At 41.8% G+C, this 27,801-nt stretch overlaps 1 protein-coding gene and 1 pseudogene across 1 annotated transcript in view; one reads left to right on the top strand and one right to left on the bottom strand.

The window, feature by feature from the left end:
- Positions 1–27,801, top strand: part of spartin — a 556,986-nt gene that overhangs the window by 317,531 nt on the left and 211,654 nt on the right. The window lies entirely within an intron of this gene.
- LOC145405712 (5S ribosomal RNA) lies at positions 16,369–16,488 on the bottom strand (annotated as a pseudogene).

The following is a 27,801-nucleotide window of genomic DNA, read 5'->3' as shown; positions in this document are numbered from 1 at the left end:
CCTCGACAATGAACCTGCCCACCCGTGCAACAAGGACTTGGTGGCTGAGAATGGCCGGATTAGGTGCATGTTTCTGCCACCTAATACGACTGCTCTTATCCAACCAATGGACCAAGGAGTGATCGTGGCAACAAAGAGGCTGTACTGAAGGAAGGTCCTGGACAAGGTGATGGTTGTTCTTCAGGACGAGGACGAGCGCAGGGAGGGACGGGACACGTGAGGCCAGTGGACTTTGGAAAACCTTCGCCGCTACAACATCAAGTCTGCAATCTACGACTGGGCCAGTGCATGGAAGGAAGTCCCTGTCAAGACTCTAGAAAATGGTTGGTCTCGTCTGCTTCTCAGAACAGATGTGGAGTACGATTTTCTAGGTTTTGACGTGGATGACTTCCATGAACGGCTACGTATGCATGGCGACAATGTTGATGTGGACGATGTGTGTGAGTGGTTGGATGACGACGAGGGCGATCCTGGGTATCAGACATTGTCTGATATCGAGATTGCATCTTCAGTTGCAGGTGTCAGTACCCAGCTTGAAGATTCCGACGAAGACGGCGATGATGATCGGACGCCTCTCAGCATGACACTACTCCAGCCATCCCCAAGCTGAGCGCACTTCGGTAACACTTAGAGTTCATTCTGGACTACCTGGAACACCTTGACTGCGACAGGGAGATGGGGCCCTTGGGACTTATGGAGGAAGTGCGTGCTTTCAGGCAGCTCATCATCAATCGTCAGAATCGTCGGTCCTTGTGTCAATCAACGATTGACAGTTTTTTCAGGCCCGTGACCCGCTCTGTGCCCAGCCCTGGCTCCACTCCGTTGCCTCCCCAAGACAGGCCCTCATGCTCCAAGCCACAGCCCAGCACATCAGCCACGGTGGAGTCACCGCTCGACGTGAGTTTTCATCTGTCTTCAGAGTCGTCTGCAGTGGGTACGCTATCACCATGACCCAGCGACTCACCCTTAGGTCACCTGCCAGTGATACTCTTGGACTCTGACAGTGATTAAACAGCAAGAACTTCTCCACTAGACCACATGGGAATTTACAGTGTTGTGCAGTGAAAAAAACAGTGTGTTGTGTTAAGGATTTACAGTTGTGAGTGAGAAGACAATTTTGGAACAAAATTTAACGTAAATAGACTTGTTTGTTTTTGCTTTAGAAAATGGTTAGAAGAGTGGGAAAAGTTAAAGTGCAGAGTGCAACACTTAGTAAGTTACAATGGAGCATAAGTTAGACGAGTGCGCACCGTGAAGAGAACGGACTTCTGAGTGCGATTGACTAAGTTCAGTGCAAGACTTCATGAACAGTGTACTGCAAGTGCTTCAGGAAATCCTTCTTACTGTCAGAGTCCGAGAGGAGGCGGTTATTCATCGAGATGGCCATGGACTTGCTGTAAGTAGGCAGAATGTTTCATACTGTACTTTTTTCCATACTATACTTACCTCAAACACCTCATTTCACTCTTTAATGTCCTTTATTGATGTGAATAGGGTGTTTGGAGCTATGCATGTGCAGTAGGAAGATGTTTTCTGAGTTAGGTTAGGTTAGTGTCCATAAGTACCAGTCCAGGAGCCAGGCACTTGTAAGTACCCATAATGTTGAATATTGTATGAACCTACCTCAAAACCCTCATTTTATGCTTCTTTTGCATTTATTTCAGTCTTTTATGTGCCTCATTGGTGTGATTTGGGTCATAAATAGGTGCTATGCATGTCCAGAGGGAGTTGTATAGGTGTTTCTCTGAGTTAGGGTCCATAAGTACAAGTCCATAAGCTGGAGCCCAATATCCGGACAGGACCACTATCCGTACCTGCCTATGGCTCTATTACGTCAGATATTGGAGTGATTACTATATGTATATAAATACGAAAAGTATATAACGAATGCATAATTCCAGCTATGACATATGGTTATCTACTGTATATATATATATATATATATATATATATACAGTAAGGTCCCGGGTTACGTCAGAGTTCCATTCCTGAGACATGACGTAAGCCGATTTTGAACGTAACTCGAGTTTTATACAGTAGGTCGTATGATTATACTTACCGCAATGCATCTTACAGATTTTTCAACCCTACATTGCATACTATACATGTAATAATCTTATAACAGGTATGTATAAGAAACATAGTCTTTTGAACTGATGATATTTATTGAATAAAATATAAGTTGTACTAGCTAAGAGTCTTCGTCACAGTACCGCACTTGCTGCGGTAACAGCACTTCTCATCGTCATTGCAGCAGAGTTACGCCACCACTGCCTCACCCACAACTGAGTCTGGCTGCCGCTCCCTCACTCTCCCGTCCTTACACACGTGCACACTGCCAACACACATTTTATTCCTATATTCAAGCACTTTTCATACTTCATCATACAATAAAGTTTACTGTAAATTACTGCCGTAAAATATGAAATAATATCATTACCAGCACGATAATGTAAGCATTTCTAACAGAAAGTTTGATGGCTTTTTTTTTTTTTTTTTTCTCACTCAGACAGCAAAATTATTTCAGTGATAAAATGACCGATTACTGTATGGTACTGTAATAAAAGATGCATACTATGTGTCGCTACATACCTTCTGACATCAACTTGACTCGTTACTGGGGTTGCGATGTGGAAGGCACTGCATCAGGGGAGTCAGGGACCGGAGCAGGGGAGTCCAGGGCTGAAGCAGGGGAGTCCGGGGCTGAAGCAGGGGAGTCAGGGGCTGACGATAGGGAGTCAGGGGTTGACGATGAGGATGAGGTAGCAACTGGTGGTGAAGTTGTGGCTCGGTGTTCAGTTCGCTTGAAAAACTGGAGAATTGGAGACTGCTTGGCGGCATATTTCTTTTCGTCATAGATTTGACGATAACAGGACACTGCATCCTCAATTCCCCTGTACACTTTGGCAAACCACTCTGCATTTGGGTCCTGATCTTCAAATGCAGCCATTGCTTTTTCTAGGAAGTCGAAAGCATTTGCCATTTCCTTAATCTTAAACTGTCTTAGCGGTTCTGCCTCATCACTTTTTTCATCATTTTCCATTTGTTTTCCTAGGTATAGCAAGTCTTCATTACTCAGCTCTTGAACATGTGAATCAACAAGTTCATGTACATCACTCTCGTCTATGTCCAGATTTAAATCATTTCCAATTTTCACACAGTTGCGCTTGACTTCGTTTATACTGTCTTCATCAAATCCTTTAAAGTCATTTACGAGGTTAGGGCACACTTTTTTCCACACTCCGTGCATATTTGTCTCAGTCACTTCAGCCCAACATTCTCCAATATTTTTAACTGCCTTATAGATGTTGAAATCTTTCCAGAATTCTTTGAGTGTTACTTTACCATTTTCTGTTGCTCGTATTGCCTGTCTGAATGTTTTTCTCAGGTAGTAAGCCTTGAAAGCTCTTATTACACCTTGGTCCATGGGTTGTAGGATTGATGTTGTGTTTGGTGGCATAAACACAACTTTTACATTAGGGTGCAACTCTGTCAGGCTCGAAGGATGACCAGGAGCATTATCAATAATGAGAAGAGCTTTGAATGGCAGATTCTTCATAGCACAATACCGTTCAACCTCTGGCACAAAACACTTTGAAAACCAGTCAATGAAAATTGCACTAGTCACCCAAGCCTTTAAATTACTTTTCCAATGAACTGGTAGGCTAGTTTTAAGGATCCCCGTAAGAGCTCTTGGATTTTCGGAGTGGTACACGAGTAGCGGTTTAAGCTTGAAATCTCCTGCACAGTTTCCCCCCAAAAGCAGCGTTAGGCGCTCTTTGGATGCTTTGTGACCTGGCATGGTTTTTTCTTCTTTAGCAATATAGGTTCTGTTAGGCATTCGTTTCCAGTTTAGTCCCGTTTCATCAACATTAAATATAAGTTCTGGAATGTAGCCTTCCTTCTCAATCAACTCCTCCAACTCTTTAACGAATGTTTTTGCTGCTTCGTCATCTGCACTGGCTGCTTCTCCGAAAATTCTTTTCCTGGTTAGGTTTGCTCGAGCCCTGAAACGAGTAAACCAACCTTTTGATGCCACAAATGTCTCGTTGGTCTCACTTTCCTCACTTTTTTCTTTCTTAAGGTCTTGGTAGAGTGTGCGTGCTTTTTCACAGATTAACTGTTCACTCAGAGGCATGCACCGTAGATTATTGTCCTCAATCCACAGCATTAGCATCCGTTCCATCTCAATCAACAGTCCCGATCTTTGCTTGGTAATCACAGTTGATTGCATGGGAGTTGCACCTTTAACGTGAGTCAAGATACGTTCCTTGTCTTTGAGGATGGTAGCTACGGTAGTACGGCTCATTCCAAGCGCACGCCCGATTGCTGATGCCTTTTCTCCTTTCTCATTACGCTTAATAATATCGAGTTTTTCACGTAATGTGATGGTCTTGCGTTTCTTGGAGTCGTTATGGTCACCAGGAAGCTGTCTCTTAGGCATCTTGGAATCAAGATGGCGAAAAACACAAGAAAATGGCGGTATCACTGTATCAGGCGGTGGTAGCAGTGAGACTGAGAGCGATTGTTGGTAGTCAAGCGTGAGGCGGGAAAACGCCAGAGACATCTCGCGGTACACAGCAACACTTCAAAACCCACGCTTTACGTATTTTTTCTTTATTTTCCTATATTTTAAAATTTCCACTCACGGACCGACTGTCGTAACCTTGAATTGACGTAAGTCGATACTGACGTAACCCGGGACGTTACTGTATACAAATACGAAAAGTATATAACGAATGCATAATTCTAGCTATGACGTACGGTTATATACTGTATGTATATATATATATATATATATATATATGTATATATATACTGTATATATACACATACAGTAATTCCCGTAATATCTGGACGCCCAATTTCTGGACATCCCCAATAACCGGACATTTTCGTCCCGGGATCCAATATTCCCCAAATGGGCCAAAAATCGCAAAAGATTTGAAAAAAATCTGATTTTTTTTCCACCCGTAATTTGGAATTGCCGCCTGGCGCCGAACGGCTGTTACACCATGGTCCCTTCACCCCTTCCTTCCTCCCCCTTCCCCCCTCCCCTGTCAGGGTTGCCATTTGGTATTTTTCATTACCAAATGTTGGCCAATTTGATAATGAAAAATTCGTTTGGTAATGAATCAGAATAATACAATACCAAATGGATTTTTCACATGTATGAAGATACACAGGATGGAGATGGTGGATTGTTTGCTCTCTCTGATTAATTTGGTAGCCTATATAGCGTGATAATAATCAACATGCTGTTAATTATAAGAAGAGTGATTACATGTATTTCCACTTTTGTGTATAATTAGTGAAGAATAGATGCTGGCTTTACGAATTTGGTAATGAAAGTTAAAAATTGTAATGAAAAATGAGGAGTTTGGTAATGTGGCCGTTGCAATCTGGCAACTCTGTTACCCTGCCATCATCAACAGTCACAGCCTAACTCTGATCGAGAGCTGATCCTTACAGCAATGCAAGCCACAAGTGCTCGTTTTTTGTGAACAAACAGTGAATAAACTGCAATACCTCGCCACTAGAACACATGGGAATTTACAGTGTTGTGCAGTGTTAAGAAATTAGAATTTAGAGTGCAAAGGATTAACTGTGGACTGCAAACTGGCAGTTCAAACTAGTCCAGGAGCCAGGGACTTGTTGTAAGTACCCAGAATGTTTAATATTGTATAAACTCAACTCTAAAACCTCATTTTGTGTTTTTTTTTTGCATTGATTTCAGTCTTTTATGTCCCTTATTGGTGTGATTTGGGTCTTAAATAGGTGCAGTGCATGTCCAGAGGGAGTTGTATAGGTGTTTTTCTGAGTTAGGATCCATAAGTACAAGTCCAGGAGTCTGGGGCCCAATATCCAGACAGGACCACCATCCGGACATGCCTTTGGCTCTGTTACATCAGATATTGGAGGGACTGCTTATATATATACAGCAAGCTCGCCCCCAATGCGTGGGTTTCGTTCCTAATGTGGCGCATTCGGCGCGAAACTGCGTAAGTTTTAACTACTCCTTATTTTGCTCCCTAGATCTCTCTTTTGCTGTTATCTGCCATTGGTAATCAGTATGAAGCATTTTAAGTGGTTGGAAGGTTAATTAATGTTATAACTTACAAATACAGTAGTGCACAGCAAAACTTCAGCATACAAATACGTAAACAAAAGGCAACATTCCGATGCTGAAACCAATTGGCGTCGGAATGTTGCTTTGTGTTTACGTATTTGTATGTCGAAGTTTTGCTGTACAGTTCTGTATTTGTAAGTTATAACATTAAATAAACCTTCTAACCACTTAAAGTGCTTCATATTGATTACCAATGGCAGATAAGAGCAAAATACCACGTTTAGGGAGTCTAGGGAGCAAAATGGTATCGGGACAATTTGCTGTCAAGCCAGTTCACTTTCACAAGAATAACAAGACAACATGGACTTTGATGGGTCCCCCTGAAATATAGTTATTAAAGTATTGATTAATTAATAAGTATATTTTTAAAAGTATTGATTAATTAATATAAGTATATTTATAGAATGACGGGGAATCATCCAGGGTGCGAATTGTCCTGACGGCGAATCGTCCATGTTTTGACGGGGAATTGACACGATGACGAATTGTCTTGGAACCCACCGATCGTGTGTAGTCTATAAATCAGTTTAACTGGTTACAAGGCTTTATTTAATGATTTAACTTTATTTAAGTTCTTTAACTTAGAAGTGCTTACCAGAATGGTAAATATTTAAAGGAGTGTGATGGGGCGATGTGAGGAGGGTAACGTGGGGTCTTTGTTGGGTTTAGGAATAGTGATGATATTGCCTTGCTTCCAGATGTTGGGTATTATGTTGTGTGAGTAGCTGTAGTTTCATATGTTGGTGAGTGCTTGTATGCCTTGCGGTCCTAGGTGTTTAAGGTGAATATTGCTTATGTTGTCTGGTCCACAGGCAGATGAGTGCTTGAGGTTATTAATGATGTGCTTCGTTTGGTTGTAAGTGAAAGGTGCGTAGTCTGGGTCTGTGGGGAACTGTCTCTTACGTCGGATGATACGTCGGTCTTCGGTAGGGAGTTATTTAGGTGGCTTTCAAAGTTTGGTTGGGTTAGGGTCCTTAAGTACCAGTCAGCAGGCAGGTGCCCACTTTCCGGATGAGACCACTTTCAGGACATGCCTTTGGCTCTGTTACATTGGATAGTGGAGGGATTACTGTATGAGGATATTACAAAATATATCAGTGCATAAAATTAGTTAAAAAATATTCTATCTATCTATCTATCTATTTCCAGACGCTTCAATCCCGTACAGGGTGGCCACAAGCAAATCGCCTCCACATCACCCTGTCCCCAACCATTTCACTGCCCTGCTCCCAATTCGCACCCCCTTCTCTCATATACCTCTCCACCCCATCCCTCCATCTCATCCTTGGCCTCCTCCTCCCTCTCCCCCCCCTCCACCTCACTCACATACACTCGCTTCATCAGTCTCTCACTCTCCATCCTCTCCACATGGCCAAACCACCTCGGTGTGTTCCTCCTAATGCTTCCTAGCACATCCACATCTACACCACAGTGCTCCTTTATATCCTCATTTGTCAGCCTGTCTCTTCATGTGACTCCACAGGCTCCTCTTAAATAACTCATTTCCACTGCTCTCACTCTTGACTTGTGTCCTTTCAACAACGTCCAAGCTTCACTTCCATACGTTAAGAGTTGGTATCACAATACTGTCATGTGGTAACTTTTTCACTTCCATGCTCTCTTCCCTGTTTTTTATCACTGCTTTCAAGGAACTAGCAACCTTTCTTCCTTGTTGCACTTTCAAGCACTTCACCCTCCAAACATCTATCCTTACTCATCACACTCCCCAAGTACTTAAACATGCTCACATTTTTAATTTCTTCACCATCCAACGTCACTGTACATTCACTGACTTCACCTCTTTCAAAGACCATCACTTTACTCTTCCCTACATTCACCTTTAGATTCCGTTTCTTACACACTCTCCCAAACTCATCCACGAAGCCTTGCAGCTCCCCTTCGTCTCCACTTAACAACACAGTATCATCTGTAAACAACAGTACAGGGAGTTTCCAATCTTTTACCAGGGCCACTCCAACATCCACTGCCCTACCTTGTACCTCTTTTATTACCCCATCATGTACAAATTGAACAACCATGGAGACATGACACATCCCTGTTTCAAGCCAACCTTCAAAGAGAAAAATTCACTCAGTTCACCATCCACACACACTGCGGCTTAGCACCATCGTACATACTGTTCACAGCATTCAACAACTTCCCATCAACTCCATATATTCTTAATACTTTACACAATCCTTGTCTATCCACCCTGTCATATGCTTTCTCCAGATCCATGAAAGCCCCATACAACTTCTTTTCCTTCTCTAGAAACTTTTCTACTAAAGGTCTAAGAATGAATATCTGATCTACACAACCTCTCCCCTTCCTAAAGCCTCCCTGTTCTTCTCCAACTAATTCCTCTGTTATTTCCCTAACTCTGTCAATAAGTATCCTACCATACACTTTTCCTGTTACACTAAGAAGACAAATGCCCCTACTGTATAATTACCACACACTTCTTTTTCCCCTTTTCCTTTGTACAAGGGAATAAGCAAAAAATATTATAATATATAATATATATATATATATATATATATATATATCATCATCATCATCATCATCATCAGCCATAACTAGTCCACTGCTGCACACAGGCCTCCCCCAACCTTTTCCACGAATTCCTTGTCTGAGCCAATCTTTGCCGCGTTTTCCCAGCAAATTTCTCAATCTCATCTCTCCGTCTCCTGTCTGGCCTTTTTCTGCTACACTTACATTCTATTCGTGTCGAGTCAGTAAGCCTCTTGCTCCATCGGTTATCCCTTATTCTTTCTATGTGGCCTGCCCACCTCCATTTCTGTTCTTTTATAATTTCTATAATATCTTTGACTTTAGTTTGCTCTCTCACCCAAGTTGATCTTTTCCTGTATCTTAAAGATATACCCAACATTGACCTTTCCATTCCTCTCTGAGAATGGATTAATTTATTGTCCATTGATTTTGTCAGTTTCCAGGTCTCAGAACCATACGATATAGGTTGAATTATGCATTCGTTATATACTTTTTGTATTTGTATATATACAGTATATACAGTATATATATATATATATAGAGATACGAAAAGTATATAACGAATGCATAATTCCAGCTATGACATATGGTTTTATAAGTAATCCCTCTAATATCCGAACGCCCAATATCCGAACATCCCCACTAACCGGACATAATTGTCCCAGGATCCAATATTCCCAAAATGGTCCGAAAACCGCAAAAAATTAGAAAAAAAAAAGAAAAGAAAAAAAAAAAACGGATTTTTCCCGCCAGTAATTTGAACTTGGCACATGCGGCGCGGGACAGCTTTGTTGTGGCGCGTCATTCCTCCGACGTCCAATAGAGCACCGCTGCATCCTCCCCACTTTCCGCCTGTCTCTCGTCGCAAGTGCACGCTCATCGTCATGGCTGCCCACGTGCTGGCTTTTGTGGTGGTACCTTACCTGCTGCTGGCACTCCTGCTGCTCTCGTGCCTCTAATTAGTGTGTATGATGATGGCCCCGCCGCCTGAGAAGAGGAAGAGAGTGGTGTTGACTCTGGAGAAGAAACGGGAGATATTGGAGAAAGTAGATGCGGTGTGGTCTTCTTCCCGCATCCTCCGCGAGTTCAACCTGGCCTGATCTACTCTGTTCGATATCAAGAGATCCCGAGACAAACTCATGCAGTACACGGCTGACTTCTCGTTGAGAAGCAAACGCAACTTGGAGAGGAAGGTGATGTTTACTCCCAAGTTTGCTGAAATCGACCGCTCCACGTTGATTTGGTATCGACAGCAACGTGCTGCTGGTGTGATGGTACTTGGAACGGAGCTGAAGGCTGCTGCTGAGAAGTTCGCCAGGCTTCACGACGCCCTAGACTTCAAGGCATCCGAGGGTTGGCTCTTCGCGTTCAAGTTACGGCATGGACTTACCAACCGTAAAGCTCATGGCGAAGCTTTGGATCCCTTAGGTTTTCTGTCTTCTTCATAAAGAACTGCTCAATCTTGATCTGAGCGGTATTCTTCTTTCTGTTCTGCAGCATCAGGTTGTAACAATTTAGATCTGCCATCACTTTCCTGGCCAAATTTTGTCCAAAAATGAGCCAAATTGCTCAGAACAGGGCCAAACTTCATTTTCGAATATTATAGTTAGAATAAAACCAGTTTAAGCAACAGGCAAGTAAAAACTTGTATTTATGCATAAACTGCCACACACGGTCTATCAGCTCGGGACTGTCCAAGGCGCACACGGATAATTTGAAACCATCACATGTGTCATGTGTCATGCCTCCATGGTTGTTCAATCTGTTCATGGATGGGGTAATAAAAGAGGTACAAGGTAGGGTAGTGGATGTTGGAGTGGCCCTGGTGAGAGAGGATAGTGTTTGGAAACTCCCTGTACTGTTGTTTGCAGATGATACTGTGTTGTTGAGTGAAGACGAAGGGGAGCTGGAAGGCTTGGTGGATGAGTTTGAGAGAGTGTGCAAGAAACGGAATCTAAAGGTGAATGTAGGGAAGAGTAAAGTGATGGTCTTTGAGAGAGGTTAAGTCAGTGAATGTACAGCGAGGTTGGATGGTGAGGAATTGGAAAATGTGAGTACGTTTAAGTACTTGGGTAGTGTGATGAGTAAGGATGGAGGTCTGGAGGGTGAAGTGCTTGAAAGGGTACAGTAGAGAAGAAAGGTTGCTGGTTCCTTGAAAGCAGTGATAAGAAACAGGGAAGTGAGCATGGAAGTGAAAAAGTTACTACATGACAGTATTGTGATACCAACTCTAACATATGGAAGTGAAGCTTGGACATTGTTGGAAGGACACAAGTCAAGAGTGAGAGCAGTGGAAATGAGTTCTTTAAGAGGAGCCTGTGGAGTCACATGGAGAGACAGGCTGACGAATGAGGATATAAAGGAGCGTTGTGGTGTGGATGTGGATGTGATAGGAAGTGTTATGAGGAACACACTGAGGTGGTTTGGCCATGTGGGGAGGATGGAGGGTGAAAGACTGACGAAGAGAGTGTATGTGAGTGAGGTGGAGGGGGGAAGAGGGAGGGGGAGGCCGAGGATGAGATGGAGGGATGGGGTGGAGAGGTATATGAGAGAGGGGGGTGTGAGTTGGGAGCAGGGCAGTGAAATGGCGCGGGACAGGACGACGTGGAGGCGATTTGTTTGTGGCCACCTCAAAACAGGATTGAGGCATCTGGCAATAGATAGATAGATAGACGTACGTGTAAAGTCGCGTTAAATCGAGAAAACCCTGTTAGTTAAACATCTATCTGTCTATTGCCAGACACCATAATCCCGCAAAGGGTGGCCATTTGACACTGAGTTAGTTGTTTTACAGGGAGGGGCACCAACCCTCCACCAACCCACTTGTTGACACGTAGGGAGCACGTATGGTTTGGTTATATGGTTACCACCCAGCGTTGTAAATGGTTTCTTGGCTTACAGGAAACCTTTTGGCTTGTCACTCAATGTAAAGCCACCTGTAAAGGAAAGAAAAGGAATAAGAAGTGACAGGAAAGATAGGAGAAATAGGAAGAGAGGAGGACAGGCACAGAAAAAGAATGATAAAAGCTAAGGAAGTAGGCAGCACTACATCAAGTGAGTGGATGATGGTTGCCACCATCTACCACCATGAAAGTATAAATAGTCTCTATTCCTCTGCATTACAGTATAATCTCTGCCAAGTTTCAGGACTTGGCCGCGTACGTCAGTGCAATAAACTAAGGATAGGTTCACTGGACCACTATTTCCAATGCTCGTGTTAAAATGAAAACGAGTTTTTAAAATGTTAGTTGAGAGGTTAGTGTATATATATATATATTTATACAGTACACCCTCATTATCGATGGGGGTTAGGTACCTAAGATACCCGTCTATGCCTAAAACCGTCGATACCGATTTTCGTCTGGTCAGGTACCCTTTGTTTATATATTTTGGTATCCCTTCAGTCACTCGTATGTAATATGCAATTTAGTTTTAGTGTTTCTTAGAAATAAATTAGTTAGGCAATTGAAAAACTGAATATCATAATAAAACTACTTATATAGTAAAGAATTATGGAAAAAATAGCATAATCTCTGATGTTGATGTGTAGTGGTCGTACACTGGACCTTTACTTGTAATGGCTGCTGTATCGTCACACCTCACTCCATCTAAAAATAAAAGGTGAAACCAGCAGTTGTAGCCATCCATACGTTTACATAACCATGTAAAAAAAAAAAAAAAAAAAAAAAACGAACGCAGCAGTGGTGGTCATTCATACTTTCTAATAACTGAGAGTGTGAGGCAAGTGTTACATTAGATCAGCTGTTCGCACCGATCTTCACAACACACGCGTGGTGCTATAGCTCATACCAGAGAGACCACGCTCTCCCATTTACTTTCATTCTCAAGAGCTTCCTTTCATTCTTGTATTCCATTTCTCCCAGACCTAAATTTTCACGACTGTATGGCAGTTTATGCTATCAAAGATGAATCTTAGCCTAGCTTTCGCTAGGATCTTCTTTTAGGAAAATTCAACTCTCCTTATGCTCGTATATTTCATATTTAATCTCAGCTTAACTTTTGCAAGAAATATTCTTTATTGACAAAAAATCCAGCTCGTCTTTAACATTATAACAAATTCTGTATCTTAAACAGTAAACTGTACAGAAATATAATTCTGCTCACCATTCAGTTTATTGTAGTGCTGTCAGTTTTTGGAGACTGGTCTGTAGAAGTGCTCAATTTTGGTCTGAGATATTTCCCTCCTCATAGATCGCTGAATCTCCACGTAGGGCATCATGGCACTTTCCAGCAACCTCTTCGTTTTAAGTGACCTCTCAAGCGATGGATCTATTTCAAACAGACGATCAGTGAGGGCCCGTGTCATTCTTAACACTTCTCCTAGGTTTTCCAGAGTAAGTGTGGGGAGCTGTTCCTCTTCTAGTTCATCCTCAACCTGCTCTCGAACCTCGATGAGTTGTTCTAGTTCCTCATCTGTCAGGGCTTCACCAGCATGTCCCAGAAGTCATCTTCTATCTCCTCAGGTCGTAAATTTGAAAAACCGTCACCACCAACTTCATGAGCCAGCTTCACGATGTTGAGTAACTGGGGAACAATAGAGGGGAATCCTTGGAAATCGTTTACGACATCAGGCCATAATTTTCTCCAACACGAGTTCACACATTTTGTTGTCAACTCGTCATGACTTTCTTTAATGAAAGCTATGCACTGGGCGATATTATACTGCCTCCATATTTCCCTGCTTGTGGCCTCACTTTTCTCATCAAGAGACTCCCTGATCATGGCAAGTGTTTTCTCTGCATATTTTGCTTTGAAAACGGCAATGACTCCCTGATCCATTGGTTGCAAAATTGAGGTTGTATTCTTGGGGAGGAAGACAACCTCAACATTGGGGTGGGCAAATTTTAAACTTTCTGGATGCCCAGGACAGTTGTCCAAAACAAGTAAAACTTTAAATTCCATTCACAGGTTTGCCAGATATTTTTCCACCTCTCGGACAAAACAGTTGTGGAACCAATCAAGAAACAATTCAGCTGTCATCCATGCTTTCTTGTTTGATCGGTAAAACACAGGCAAGAAGTTCATGTCTCTATTTTTTAAAGCACGTGGACGTTTGGAATGATACAGGAGCATGGGTTTTATCTTATGTCCTGCTGTATTACCACACAACAGCACAGACACACGATCTTTTGCTGCTTTAAAGCCTGGCACACTTTTCTCCTCCTTCGAAATGTACGTTCTTTTAGGCATTTTCTTGCACCACAGGCCTGTTTTGTCCGCATTAAACACTTGTTCAGGCCTGTACCCTTTCTCCCTTATAAGTTCAGCAAAGTCACGTGGGTACGATTCTCCTGCTATTTGATCTGCTGAAGCTGCTTCACCAGTCATCCTAATGTTATGTAGGCCATACCTTTTCTTAAAATTCTCGAACCAGCCCTTGCTGGCTGCAAATTTCTTTTGCCTAGAAGCACCAACATTACTAGGCCTATCACCATCGTCATTACTTTCATCACCATCATCACTATTTTCACCTGCCTCACTTTCATCACCATTATCTTCACCAACACCACTGCTTTCACCAGCAAACCGACCATAGAGTTGTTTTGCTTTGTTTCTGATGAACTGGGAGTCTAGCGGCACGTGTCGACGGTTTAAGTCCTCAATCCAAATATTCAGTGCCTTTTCCATTTTCACCAAGGCATCATCATCTCACATGCATCGTTACTTTAGCCGATCCTGGTGTGCACGAAGCCAGAGCATCTTTAATGTCTTTTTCTCTCCGTTTTATGCCACGAACACTGGACTCATTCATGCCATACTCGAGACCAACCGCTGCATAGCTCATTCCACTTCTAAATTTTTGTAATATTTCGTTCTTTACTTCCAGGGTAAGTACTTTCCTTGCTCTCTTAGCTGCCTTATTTCCAGTTGGAGTGTTACAAGGGCGCTTCGGAGCCATGATGATCGCGAAAGCACGATAGATGTGGCCGAATATGATGTGAGAACAACAGACCAACGTGGACTGATGCTGTTGTTTGTTGGGTCGGCGGTAACATGCCGCGAGCGGCCAGAGACACCTGGCGGGATGGCGCGCTTGCTAGGAGGTGCCAATACAATTCTTTATTTTTTTATTTTTTAATAATAATAATTTAAATAACTCCCAGCGGAAAAAAAAAAACGTCGATAATCAAATCCGTCGATAAAAAAAACGTCGATAATGAGGGAGTACTGTATATGTATATATATATATATATATATATATATATATATATATGTATGTATATGTATATACATATATATAATATATATATATATATATATATATATATATATATATATATATATACATATATATATATATATATGTATATATACATATGTGTGTAATAAAGTACTAGGAATATAAAGTGTGAGTATGTTTATGAATAATAAATGACAAAATACCAGCGCGTAACGAGCGCAGGTGGGAAGCTGATACGCATTCGTAATTTACATTCCTTTCACAGTGTTTTTTTTCTGACGTATGGATGCCAAACTACTTGAATATCATAGAATAGTGTTTCTAGTGATAAAATCAGGCTGTGGTAATCATATTACGGGGTGTCGGGAAGTGTAAAGTGGAGACTTCGTTACCCAATTCAGAAGTCTCCACAAGTCCTACGGTAGTCGACAAAGGGTCATCAAACATTGCAGGAGAAAGCTGAATGTATGTGCCATATGCATATGTAATTATAATATTCTAGGACTGATAACTGATTTTTGGCAAATATTTTTAAAAAGTCAGTCGGAGCGTGAATATCTCCACGTGAGGTGCACGGACCGCCTCCGACATGCCCGCGCTTAAGGGGTTAAAAACACATCATTAGGCAGGGTATCGTTTATCAAGGTAGATTTAACATGTATAGTAATGGGATGTGTTTTTTAGCCTTGGGTTTCCCCCACAACCAAGTCCAAAACCCACCCAAATGAGCCCCAAAACAAGTTTAAAGCCAATATAAATGGTCTAACAGCCGTAGAAGTAGGTAACCTAAGCCTAGCACTTGTAAATACAGTATCTCATTAACCCGTTAACTGCTCTACACATCCTGGGCTGTTCCAAGTGCGACTGCTCAATACAGCCCTGGCTGCGCAGGTGAATTTCAAATATGGTGCCATGGTGACCAAGGCCGACCCATGCAAGCACGTTTGAGCCTTCAAAACTGAAACCAAAACCAAAACCAAAACAGAAAAAAAACGAAAACCATACATTCCAATAGGGAATCAGACACTTTGATGTTCATCCATGGCTTTACCAAGGTAAATATTGAGCTAATATTTCGTTACTATATACTTTGGCATGTGTTCTCTCAATTCCTAAGACAAAATTTGGCCTTTTGGAAATTTCATTTTTACCCCTATGTCTGCACACCACGGACACCTCCAAAAAACCGCCATGCGCAGTTAACGGGTTAAAGCCAACAAATAAAATCTGAAAATCATCAAATATAAGTCTGGAAAAAATCAAGCTTAGTAAACCGTACCCTAAAATGACAATGTTCACCCCATCTATAGCTGAAACACATCGATATAAGTCTAAAAACAGTTTGTAAATCAACCTAAACACACAGTTTTAGTCTAAAATATCATCAAAATCAGTGGAAGAAATTTTTTTCATTCATTCATTGCCAGACGCCATGTATCCCAAATGGGGTGGCCAAGGGCTTAGAGTTAATTGCTTTACAGGGAGGGGCACTAATCCTCCACCAACCCCACTTGACACGTAGGGATGCCAACAGCATCTGGTGTTCCCAGGCGGTCACCCATCCAAGTACTAACCAGACCCAACGTTGCTTAACTTCGCTGATCAGATGGGAAGCGGTGTTCTCAACTGGGGTTTTGCCATCGTTGGGCGAGGTATGGTGGTATTTCTACCCCCATCGTTAAGCCGGGGTATTGCATCAAGCAGTATCGTATATCGAGGTATACCTGTGTATTTACACCCACATATACATATGTACAGTCTATGTATATATACAAGCGATCCCCAAGTTATGATCAGTCGACTCAATTTTTTTTGGCTTTACGATGACAGAAACTGTACTTTGAATTTTGATATTTTCCCAAGCTAGCAGTATGTGTTATGATACTCTTTCGTGGTGCTGGCTAGTGGCAGTGAGCTGCATCTCCTAGTCTGCCACCCGGTCGCTAGAGTATACAACTGGTACTTTACAGTGTTCTTTGTTTCCATTATTTTTTTGGATACCCTGTGGTACCTACTTTGTGTTTTGTGCATCCATCATGTCTATGAAATGTCCATCTGTCTCTCCTGCTACTGGTGAGAAGAGGAGGAAGGGAATTTCTCTTGAGATGAAACTCAAGGTTGTTTCCCAGCATGAAGACTGCAAGCCTGTAATGGTCATCGCACTTGAACTTGGACTTTCACAATCAATGATCTTGTTACAGTATTCGATAAATTGCTTGAGATATTGAACACTTTTTTATAAAATAGGCTTCATGTTAACCCGAGGCATCCCGTCGACATATGGGTACGTCGCAACATTTTGTCACAGCCAGACCCGTCGACGTACCGGTACGTCGTGTAATTGCAAGGTTCATAATTGGCACAATTTTTAATTTTTGCGTGTGATTTTTGGTACATAAACACAGGACACCTTCCTCTACAAGATGTCAGGCAGGGACAGTGCCTAACTCTGCATGACCCCCCCCCCCCCTGCACGCCATTGTCTCGGCAATTCACTTTTTTTTTTTTTTTTTTATGCGAGGAAGAAGGAACCAAAGGCCATGGCCCGCAGTAACAGTTCCTTCCAAGAGAAAAACAAAATACAATAGAGAGCCAAATTCAAGATCCGATCATTTTGAGATGCCTGGACACACTGCGTTTGAAAGACTGGAGATCATAGGCAGCAGGAAATACAGACAGAGGGAGACAGTTCCAGAGCTGACCTGTTGCATAAATGAAAGACTGGGAGTAACGGTTAACTCTTGCATTAGTGCATTAGAGAGTTGGACAGAAAAGGGATGAGAGTTTGCTGCCAGACGGGTGCTACGCGCCCGTCGTAGAGGTGGAGGAATGCAAGCAGACAGTTCAGAGGAGCAGTGACCATTAAAGTAGCGATAGAAAAGAGATAAAGATGCAACAGTGCGGCGAAGAGACAGAGGTTGAAGGGAGTCAGTAAGAGGAGGAGAGTTAATGAGACGAAAAGCCTTTGTCTCCACCCTATTGAGAAGAGCTGTATGTGGGGAGCCTCCCCACACATGAGAGTTGTACTCCACACAGGGGCGGATAAGACCTCTGTATAGAGTCAACAATTGTGCAGGGGTAAAGAAAGAGCGGAGTCGGAGTGACCTGGCCAATAAAGACATTCAGGGCCAGAGTGATTCCCCAATTGATGATAATGTGGAGGACAAAGTTTACATAGCATTAGAGGAAGAAACAGTCAGAAATGATGATCAGGTAATGTTGCCAAAAAAAAGTCAGATATGTTGATGTGTTAGTGAGTGAAACAATGGTTATATTGCCTGTATTACTGTTTGAAAACCAATATACTCATGTACAGGTAACTCGCACGGAACACGATCTCACGGAACGCGCTCGCAATTATACACGGTAAGGGCTGGGATACCTATAAGACAACGTAAGATTAAAGAACCATTATGAAAACAACAAATTAACGCAGGAGAGGCCTTTGAAAGATCAAATCCTCGAACGTCACCGCAGCGCGCGGTTTGTTTTGATTATGTGACGATCTAGGCGGGAAATTATTCAGTGAGTGAGATATTCCCGAGTACAGTAGCACATTATTTGTAAGTTAAATGTTTACAGTACTGTACTGTTCTGGCAAGTTTATGTGCAACTTAAAGTACAGTACTATTAAATAACGTTAAAGCAAGAAATAAAGTCTTATAACCAGTTTACTTGATAGGCATCAGAATATTGCCTTTTTTATTTGTTCGTTTTTTCCACAGTACTGTACAGTATTTGTAAGTTAAATATTTACTGTTCTCGTATGTACTGTACTTGTAAGCACTTAAATAAAGTTAAATAATTAAGTAAAGCCTTGTAACCAGTTAACCCGAATTACTGTATATGATTACCCATGATCGGCGTCGGAATATTGCCTTTTTTGTTTGTTTGTTAAACTCTTACTGTACTGCTTTTCTACAGTACTGTATTTGTAAGTTAAATATTTACTGTTCTGGTATGTACTTGTAAGCAATTAAAGCATTAAATAAAGCCTTGTAACCAGTTAACCTGATTTATATGATTACCCATAATCGGCGTCGGAATATTGCCTTTTTTGTTTGTTCGTTAAAGACTTATAATAAGAGAAAAATACATTTTTGTCTTGGTATCTTTACCTATTTGCTCAGGTTTGCTGTAATGGTTTGGATCATTTGATGCAATGCAACGTGTATAAAACTGAAAACTTTCGGGAAGTGAACGAAAATCTGGGACATGAGACTGGCCTTGACTTCACCCTCTCATGTATCATCTGTCAGTTCACCACCTGCTATCGTTATGAGTGGATGTACGATTTTTTCGCTCGTGGCCATGCCTAACCACACATAGTTACACCCATTATTTCGACCCAGACAGAAAATACAATCTTTTTCCTCCCTTGCAAAACACAAACAACCACCCTGTTTACGAGACAGCAATATATATTGCGAAAATAACAAGTAAAATGATAAAGATGAACATAAAATGATAGAGAAAGATGAACATGTTATGACAGAAGAAGTACGTTTTCCCCGTCTGTAAACGTATTTATTTCTGCTTTGTATCTGTATTCGTAATAATTAGACTTAATGTTAGTTCTGAATATGTATTACGATTCTATTTTTAGCCATTCTCGTGGTGTGGGAGCTGAAAGTTGTGACACAACTTCCTTATTGCTACTCGGACTGACCCTCCACTTTATTCTCCCGTGGCAGAGTCTAGCCTTGGAGGACGTGCAGTTTTCTCATTTAGGACTGAAAATTCAACTCTTTCGCTCCCTTTTCCAAGCATGGGCACAACGATAACGTAAAAAATAACTCGAAACTACCATAAACGTATATCAAAAGGGTGAAAATGTATTCATAACATTTTTTTTTTCCAGCCATTCCTAACAGATTATGTACTGAAATAATTCGATATCACAGTACTGCATTTCTAAGTTAAATATGTATTGTTCTGGTATGTACTTGTAAGTTAAAGCACTGGTACAATACCAGTTAACCTGATTTATATGATTACCTATGATCGGCGTCGGAATGTTTCCTTGTGTTTATGTACAGTATTTGTGTGTTGAAGTTTTGCTGTGGAGTACTGTATTTGTGAGTTATAACATTAAATAAACCTTCTAACCACCTAAAGTGCTTTCTAGTGATTACCAGTGACAGATAACAGCAAAACAACACATTTGGGGGGTCTAGGGAGCAAAATACGGAGTAGTTTAAATATACAGTAATCCCTCTAATATCCGAACGCCCAATATCCGAACATCCCCACTAACCGGACATAATCCTCCTGGGATCCAATATTCCCAAAATGGGCCAAAAACTGCAAAAAATTAAAAAAAAATCTGACTTTTTTTCCCTCCCATAATTTGAAATTCCCGCCTGGCACCAAACAGCTGTTACACCATGGTCCCTTCACCCCTTCCTTCCATCCCCCTCCCCCCTCCCCTGTCAGGTTGCCATTTGGTATTTTTCATTACCAAGTGTGGGCCAATTTGGTAATGAAAAATTCGTTTGGTAATGCATTAGAATAATGCATTACCAAATGGATTTTTCACATGTATGAGGATACACAGGATGGAGATGGTGGATTGTTTGCTCTCTCTGATTAATCTGCTACCCTACATAGTGTGAAAATAATCAACATGGTGTTAGTTATAAGGAGAGTGATTACATGTATTTCCACTTGTATATATAATTAGTGAAGAATATATGCTAGCTTTACGAATTTGGTAATGAAAAGTTATATTTGACAATGAAAGTTGAGGAGATTGGTAATGTGGCTGTTGCGATCTGGCAACTCTGTTACCCCACCAACATCAACAGTCACAGCTTAACTCCGATGGAGAGCAGATACTCATAACAGTGCAAGCCACAGGTGCTTGTTTTTTGTGAATAAACAGTGAATAAACTGCAATACCTTGCCACTAGAACACACAGGAATTTACAGTGTTGTGCAGTGTTAAGAAATTAGAATTTAGAGTGCAGAGGATTAACTGTGGACTGCAAACTGGCGGTTCAAACCAGTGCAAGACCAAGGGACTTGTAAGTACCCAGAATGTTTAATATTGTATAAACTCACCTCTAAAACCTCATTTTATGGTTCTTTTGCATTTATTTCAGTCTTTTATGTCCCTTATTGGTGTGATTTGGGTCTTAAATAGGTGCTATGCATGTCCAGAGGGAGATGTATAGGTTTTTTTCAGAGTTAGGGTCCGTAAGTACTAGTCCATAAGCTGGGGCCCAATATCCGGACAGGACCACTATCCGGACCTGCCTATGGCTCTATTGATCCGGATATTGGAGGGGTTACTGTACGCGATTTCGCACCTAACACGGCACGGTAGGAACGAAACCCACGTGTTCCGTGCGAGTTACCTGTACTACATACACATTCATACCAAATAAATAAATAAATACTGTTTATGAGTGGTGTGGAATAGTTAGGCTACCCTCCCATAGACCTGGTTTTCTTTGGAGCCAGCCTGATAGAAAACCGAGTAAGGTAAGGAGTACTGCTACGTGTATTGATTATTTTAAACCTCAGGTGAGCGATTTCTCTACGAATTTTCGATGTTTCTCACCAAAAGTGGGGGTTTGAGCCAAAATTTTTTTTTTTCCAAAATTCGTTGGGATTGGGGGGAGTCAGTGGTGTAAAGTCGGTCAGGATGGGGCGTGTTAACCCTTACACCGCGGGCATGTTTACCAATGTTTTGCGTGTGCCGCGGGGTTATTCGGGCTCCGACAGACTCTCAAAAAATATTTGCCAAAAATCAGTTATTAGTCCTAGAATATTAAAATTACATATGCTTATGGCACATACCTTCAGCTTTCTCCTGGAATGTTTGTTGAGCCTTCGTTGGTTACGGTAGGACTTGTGGAGACCTCTGAAGTTGGGTAACGAAGTCTCCACTTTACACTTCCCGACAACCCGTAATATGATTACCACAGCCAGATATTAACACTATAAACACTACTCTATGATTTTCAAGTAGTTTGGGATCCATACTCCAAAAAAAAACCCACTGTGAAAGCAATGAAAATTACGAGCGCGTCTGACCGTCGCACTTGCACTAGTTCGCTCTTGGTACTCTGTCATTTATTATTCATAAAACCCCTCACACTTTATATTTCTATTACTATATAACACTTATATATATCTACAGTCTTTATCCATAAGTTTCCTTCAGTAGTATTAGTTTATTGTCACTGTAGGGATTCAATTTCTTTCAGTAAAATACGTAGCATTCACTTTCTCGTCCTGTATACTAGCATTGAGAGTGAATGTCACTTTCAATTTCACTCTCATAACTCATAGTATTCAGACATGCTAGAGTGAAACTTTCACTTTCATTACTCCTAGGGTATATACTCGTATTCTTATAATACTACTCATTTACATTTCTATTTACGTTCTCTATTTTATTTACGTTATTTACATTTCTATTTTATTTACACTGTGTTATGCACTGTCACTTGAAGTAACTTATAAAACTATTTTCCACTGTTCACGTATATTTACATTCATTACTTTCACTTGCTGTTTACATATTATTTACACATTATTTACAATTCCACTTGCACTGTTTTACTCAATAGAAAGATTGTAGTCACTCTTTTATCAATTGTCAGCCCTTTACCTCTTTCCACACGAGGTTTAGTGGGGGGTAAAGGTCACAGGGCCTTTTGCATGGGGGTGAAAAGGCCCTGAAGCTAGGAAAAGCGAACAGACGTACCCCCATACTGGAAGATGAGAGTGAACTGATAAGGGTGGGCCAGGGTGGTGGCCTACCTAGGGAAATCAGTACTGCCAACGTTTAGCCTCTTGACACAGCTACTTTATAGCAGTGAAATGATTGGCAGGAAATCTAGACAATACATTATAAATTAGGTAGTTCCAGGTGAATGTAAATATCACTTAGGCTTCACCCTTCCCTCCTTATATGTATATTTATTACGAAAATAGATTATACGGCACATTTCAAGGGGAAATAAACAGCGAAAATTAGCGAACGAGTGCACGTGAGGTGTTGTCAGGTGATAATTAGCCAATTCCAGGTGTATGGCATTCTCACTTACCTCGTTTCTTTCTTGTATATGTTATTTGGTATAAGAATAGGGCATAGGGCTTATTTCAATGGATGAAATCAGTGAAAAATTCCAGGGAAGATTTACTTAGCGTAACACGGCCAGGCAGGTGAGAGGATAGGGTAATGGAGGGGGGGGTAGGGAGGGAAGTCAAGAACGGGGAGAAATGGCTAAATTGTCAACAATGGATGGGAGTACAGATGAGATTAGGAGTGCTAACTAGTGTTGGACATTGGCAGTACTGATAGATGATACAAGCCCCCACTTGGAAGCCCGGGTGAATTCAAAATAACACAGAATCACAAAAGCGACGCCCTGTGGTATAATCCCTTGCTCCCAAGCGTCACGAAAGTGATGCCCCGCGGTTAAGGGGTTAAAGAAGAGAATGGATGAGGAATTTGGAAGGAATTTGAGTGTAAATTGGAGGGAATAAAACAAAATGTTCTAGAAAGAGTTAAAGAGAGTTAGACAAGGTGATAAGGAAGTTACTTGGGGAGTTAAAGATAAAAATGGTATATTGCTATTGGGGAAGGGAGAAAAAGTGAGCAGATGGAGAGAACACTTTCAGGAACCGTTAAACATAGAGAATGAAAGCAATGCGAGTATAAGTGGCTGGGAGAAGGAGGGAGGTGTAAAGAGGTGAAGAAATCAGAAGGATGGAAGTAGGGAAAGTAATGGAGAAAGTGAAATTGGGGAAAGCCCTATAAATTGTTGAAGTATGTACTGAAATGCTGAAACATGGGGGAGAGATAGTACAGTGCTAGAATGGATATAGAAGATGTGCAGATTGGGCTGGGATTAAGGTAGAGTCCCAGAGGATTTGAAGTCAGTTATGATTATGCCCCTGTACAAAAGAAAAACAGGAAAAAGGAGTGTGTTGTAATCATAGGGGCATTTGTCTTCATAGTGTAACTGGAAAGGTATATGGTAGGAGACATATTGACAGATTAGGGAAACAACAGAGGAATTAGTTAGAGAAGAACAGGGAGGTTTTGGGAAGGGAAAAGGTTGCATAGATCAGATATTCATTCTTAGGTCTTTAGTGGAAAAATTTCAAGAGAAGGGAAAGATGTTTTATGCAGCTTTCATGGATTTGGAGAAAGCATATGACAGGGTGGATGGACAAGGAATGTGGAAAATATTAAGAATTTGTGAAGTAAATGGGAAGTTGTTGAATGGCATGAAGAATATGTATGAGGGAGCCAAAGCTGCCTTACATGTGGATAGTGAATTGAGTGAATTTTTCTGTTTGAATGTTGGATTGACACAGGGATGTGTCATTTCTCCATGGTTGTTCAGTCTGTATATGGATGGGGTTCTAAAAGAGATACAAGGTAGGGCAGTGGATGTTGGAGTGGCCCTAATGAGAGAGGGCAATGTTTGGGAACCTTCTGTACTGATGTTTGCAGATGATATTGTATTGTTGAGTGAACATGAATGAGAACTGTGGGTCTTGGTGATTGAGTTTGGAAGAGTGTGAAGAGTGAGTAAGTAACAGAATCTAAAGGTGAATGTTGAGAAGAGTAAAGTTGTAGTCTTTGAGAGAAATGAAGTCACTGAATGTACAGTGAGGTTGGATGATGAGGAAATGGGAAATGTGAGTACATTTAACCCCTAAAGTACTAAGCTTGATGAACGACGTTTTTTCACAGTTTTTTAAATGGACGAGGAACGTCGATTGTGCAGCTTCCAGAAAATACTGGCGGCAGCTTGCTTCACCTCGGCTGTGACGTAGATGGCTTCTGACCAATCAGAACTAAGTGTTGGACATGCGGGAGGGAGGATCAAGGCCCATACCCAGGCGGTGGGGGGTGTACCCCCCACCTCCCTCTCGCCATGTCCATGTACCTCACTACTTTGTTACTACCTCCTTCCATTTTTACCACCACCATCACCACCACCACCCCTCCCATACCCTCCTCATGCATCCTCCACCTTTCCGTGTGGATCCCCCCCATATTCCCCCCCCCTTCCGTGTGGATCCCCCCCATATCTCCCCCCCCAGTCATCTGGGGGAGGGTATTTCCCCCCTACTCTCCCTTCACATCCCTGTACTCCACTGGGGCCCTTCCTTTGTGTCTGGTGGTGGTCTCCTCCCATCCCTCCATCCTTGTACACCCCCTCCTGGTCTTACCACCCCCACTTCCACCCCACATCCACCAGCACAGAGTATCTTTACCTCCCCCCGGCTTATTTTTCTTTCTTGCCCAGGCTGCGACAAGTAACTATTATCAGCTTTGATGGGCCATATATCAGTAACTGTTGGGTCTAGGAGGGTGGGGTTTGCATTTTCAGGTGTGGTAATTCAAGCTGTATAAATCGGGCATAAAACTTTTATCCTTTGAGAAAGTTGAAAAATTGACCTGTTTTTGTGTCCTGGAGGGTAGTCAAGGCTGGGGAATTGCGTACCAGAGGGGTAAAGTACTGGAGTAGTGTGATGAGTAAAGATAGAAGTTTGGAGGGTGAAGTGCTTGGTAGGTTGCAACAAGGAAGAAAGATGCTTGTTCTTTGAAAGCAGTGATAAGAAACAGGGAAGTGAGCATAGAAGTAAAAAAGTTGCTGCACAACAGTACTGTGATACCAGCTCTAACGCATGGAAGTGAAGCTTGGACCAAGGACACAAGTCAAGAGTGAGAGCAGTGGAAATGAGTTACTGAGAGGAGTGTGTGGAGTTACATGAAGAGACAGGCTGACGAATGAGGATATAAAGGAGCGTTGTGGTGTAGATGTGGATGTGATAGGAAGTGTTATGAGGAACACACTGAGGTGGTTTGGCCATGTGGAGAGGATGGAGAGCAAGAGAGTAACGACGAGAAAGTACGTGAGTGAGGTGGAGGGGTGGGAGAGGGAGGGGGAGGCCAAGGATGAGATGGAGGAATGGAATGGAGAGGTATATGAGTGAGGGGTGTGTGAGCTGGGAGCGGGGCAATGAAGTGACGGGGAACCGGGCAACATGGAGGTGATTTGTTTGTGGCCACCCTGTTCGGGATTACTGCGTTTGGCACTATATAGATAGTTAATGACATTGCATATCTTTAAGATATTATAAGTGTTCTAAGCACATTTAAGGTAGGCATGGCCAGGCTATGATGTTTAGTGGGTTAGGTATATATAATGCATTTTCGACTTAGGATATATTCCACTTACGATTGGTTTACCGGGACATAACCTGATTGTAAGTCGGGGACCACCTGTATATATATATACAGTACACCCCCACACAATGCAGACTTAGTGCGAGGTCAACCTAGAAAATGCTTATTTTTATTGAATGTGAAATCTGCGAATCGACCTTCCCAACGTGCAAATCTGCTGTACGATTCCAAGGCAAAAATAGACTTCCTTCCATTACTACGAATGTTGGGCTGTACAGTGCGAGACACGAAGGCAAGTGGCTGGCAATGAGCCAGATTCAAAATGGCGGGCAGCTAGCAAGCTATCTGCATGCCATCTTCCGACATTCCTGGGTAAACAGACACTTCTCCTCCATATTGCTGCGAGAACACATGTTGTACCTCACATCCTGTGGTCAGATTTAGCATCATAGCAGTACGCACCTGTTCATCTTGGTCTCAGCTGTTGTCTTTGAAGACTTTATCACATCTCCAGGAGACCTCAGCATTGAGTGTGAGAGTGACAACGGGGCGCCCTGCCCCGTGGAGCAAGAGTAGATGCCCCGAGCCTCGGATACCCACCCCCTACCTTCTTAACAAGCCCAGTAGTCACTTAAATAAAGGTACAGTAACTTCTCAAATAACGCGAGGGTTATGTTCCTGAAGAGGTCGTGTTATCTAAAAATGTGTTATTTAAACATAATTTTTCCATAAGAAACAATGGTAATATTGGGGGTTACGTTCCTGGACTCTGGGAAAGCCTACCCATTTGGGAAGTTATGCTACTCTAAACTTAAAAGCAACAATATTAATCTGAAAGAAAATCTATGTAAAAAACAAAAACAGTATATTTGGGGAGAAGTAAAGAACATTTGAGCCCTAGTTGGGCTAAAGCATTGTTTACTTCTCCCCAAATACATACAGCACTGTATTTGTTTTTTACATGGATTTTCTTTCAGTTTTGCTTCTTTCACGGCATTGTAAAAGTTCCTCAACATTATTAATGCATTAGTAGGTCACAGAAACAATACAGTAAAAGCAACATTTTCATTATGGTAAGTAGGTCACAAACAATGACAATGCACAGCATCACTTCATCTACGCATCATCTGCTGCTGTCCCTCCTCACCCCTTCTCCCCAACCTCCCTGCCCTCCCCCATCTCCCACCGCTCCCCCTCCTTTCTCTGCTGTCCCTGCTCGCTCTGCTGTCCTGATATGTCTATCTATCTATCTATCTATTGCCAGACGCCACAATCCCGTAAGGGGTGGCCATTTGACTTTGAGTTATTTGTTTTATGGGGAGGGGCACTAATCCTCCACCAACCCACTTGTTGACACGTAGGGAGCACGTATGGTTTGGTTATATGGTTACCACCCAGCATAGTAAATGGTTTCTTGGCTTACAGGAAACCATTTGGCTTGTCATTCTATGTAAAGCCACCTGTAAAGGAAAGAAAAGCAATAAGAAGTGACAGGAAAGATGGGAGAAATATCCTGATATGTAAAGACTTAATTTACCATAATGAAACAGATACAATATATACAGTATATATATATATATATATATATATATACAGTATATATATATATATATAGTAAACCCTCATTATACGATGGGGTTCCGTTCCTGAAAACCCCATCGTAAAGCAATCCATCGTATAGCAAGCCCATTATAACATGGAGTCATTGGGAATACGTTACCAGATGTGCCCAAACTCTCACATACACACACCTTAGCACTCACATACATGAAATATCCTTATGTTTAAACATTT

Source organism: Coenobita brevimanus, chromosome 67, assembly GCF_032717465.1.
Source record: "Coenobita brevimanus isolate Jiangsu-jjx chromosome 67, ASM3271746v2, whole genome shotgun sequence".
Classification (NCBI taxonomy): Eukaryota; Metazoa; Arthropoda; class Malacostraca; order Decapoda; family Coenobitidae; genus Coenobita; species Coenobita brevimanus.
The sequence above is the reverse complement of the archived record's forward strand: the minus strand, read 5'-3'. Positions and strand labels throughout refer to the sequence as shown.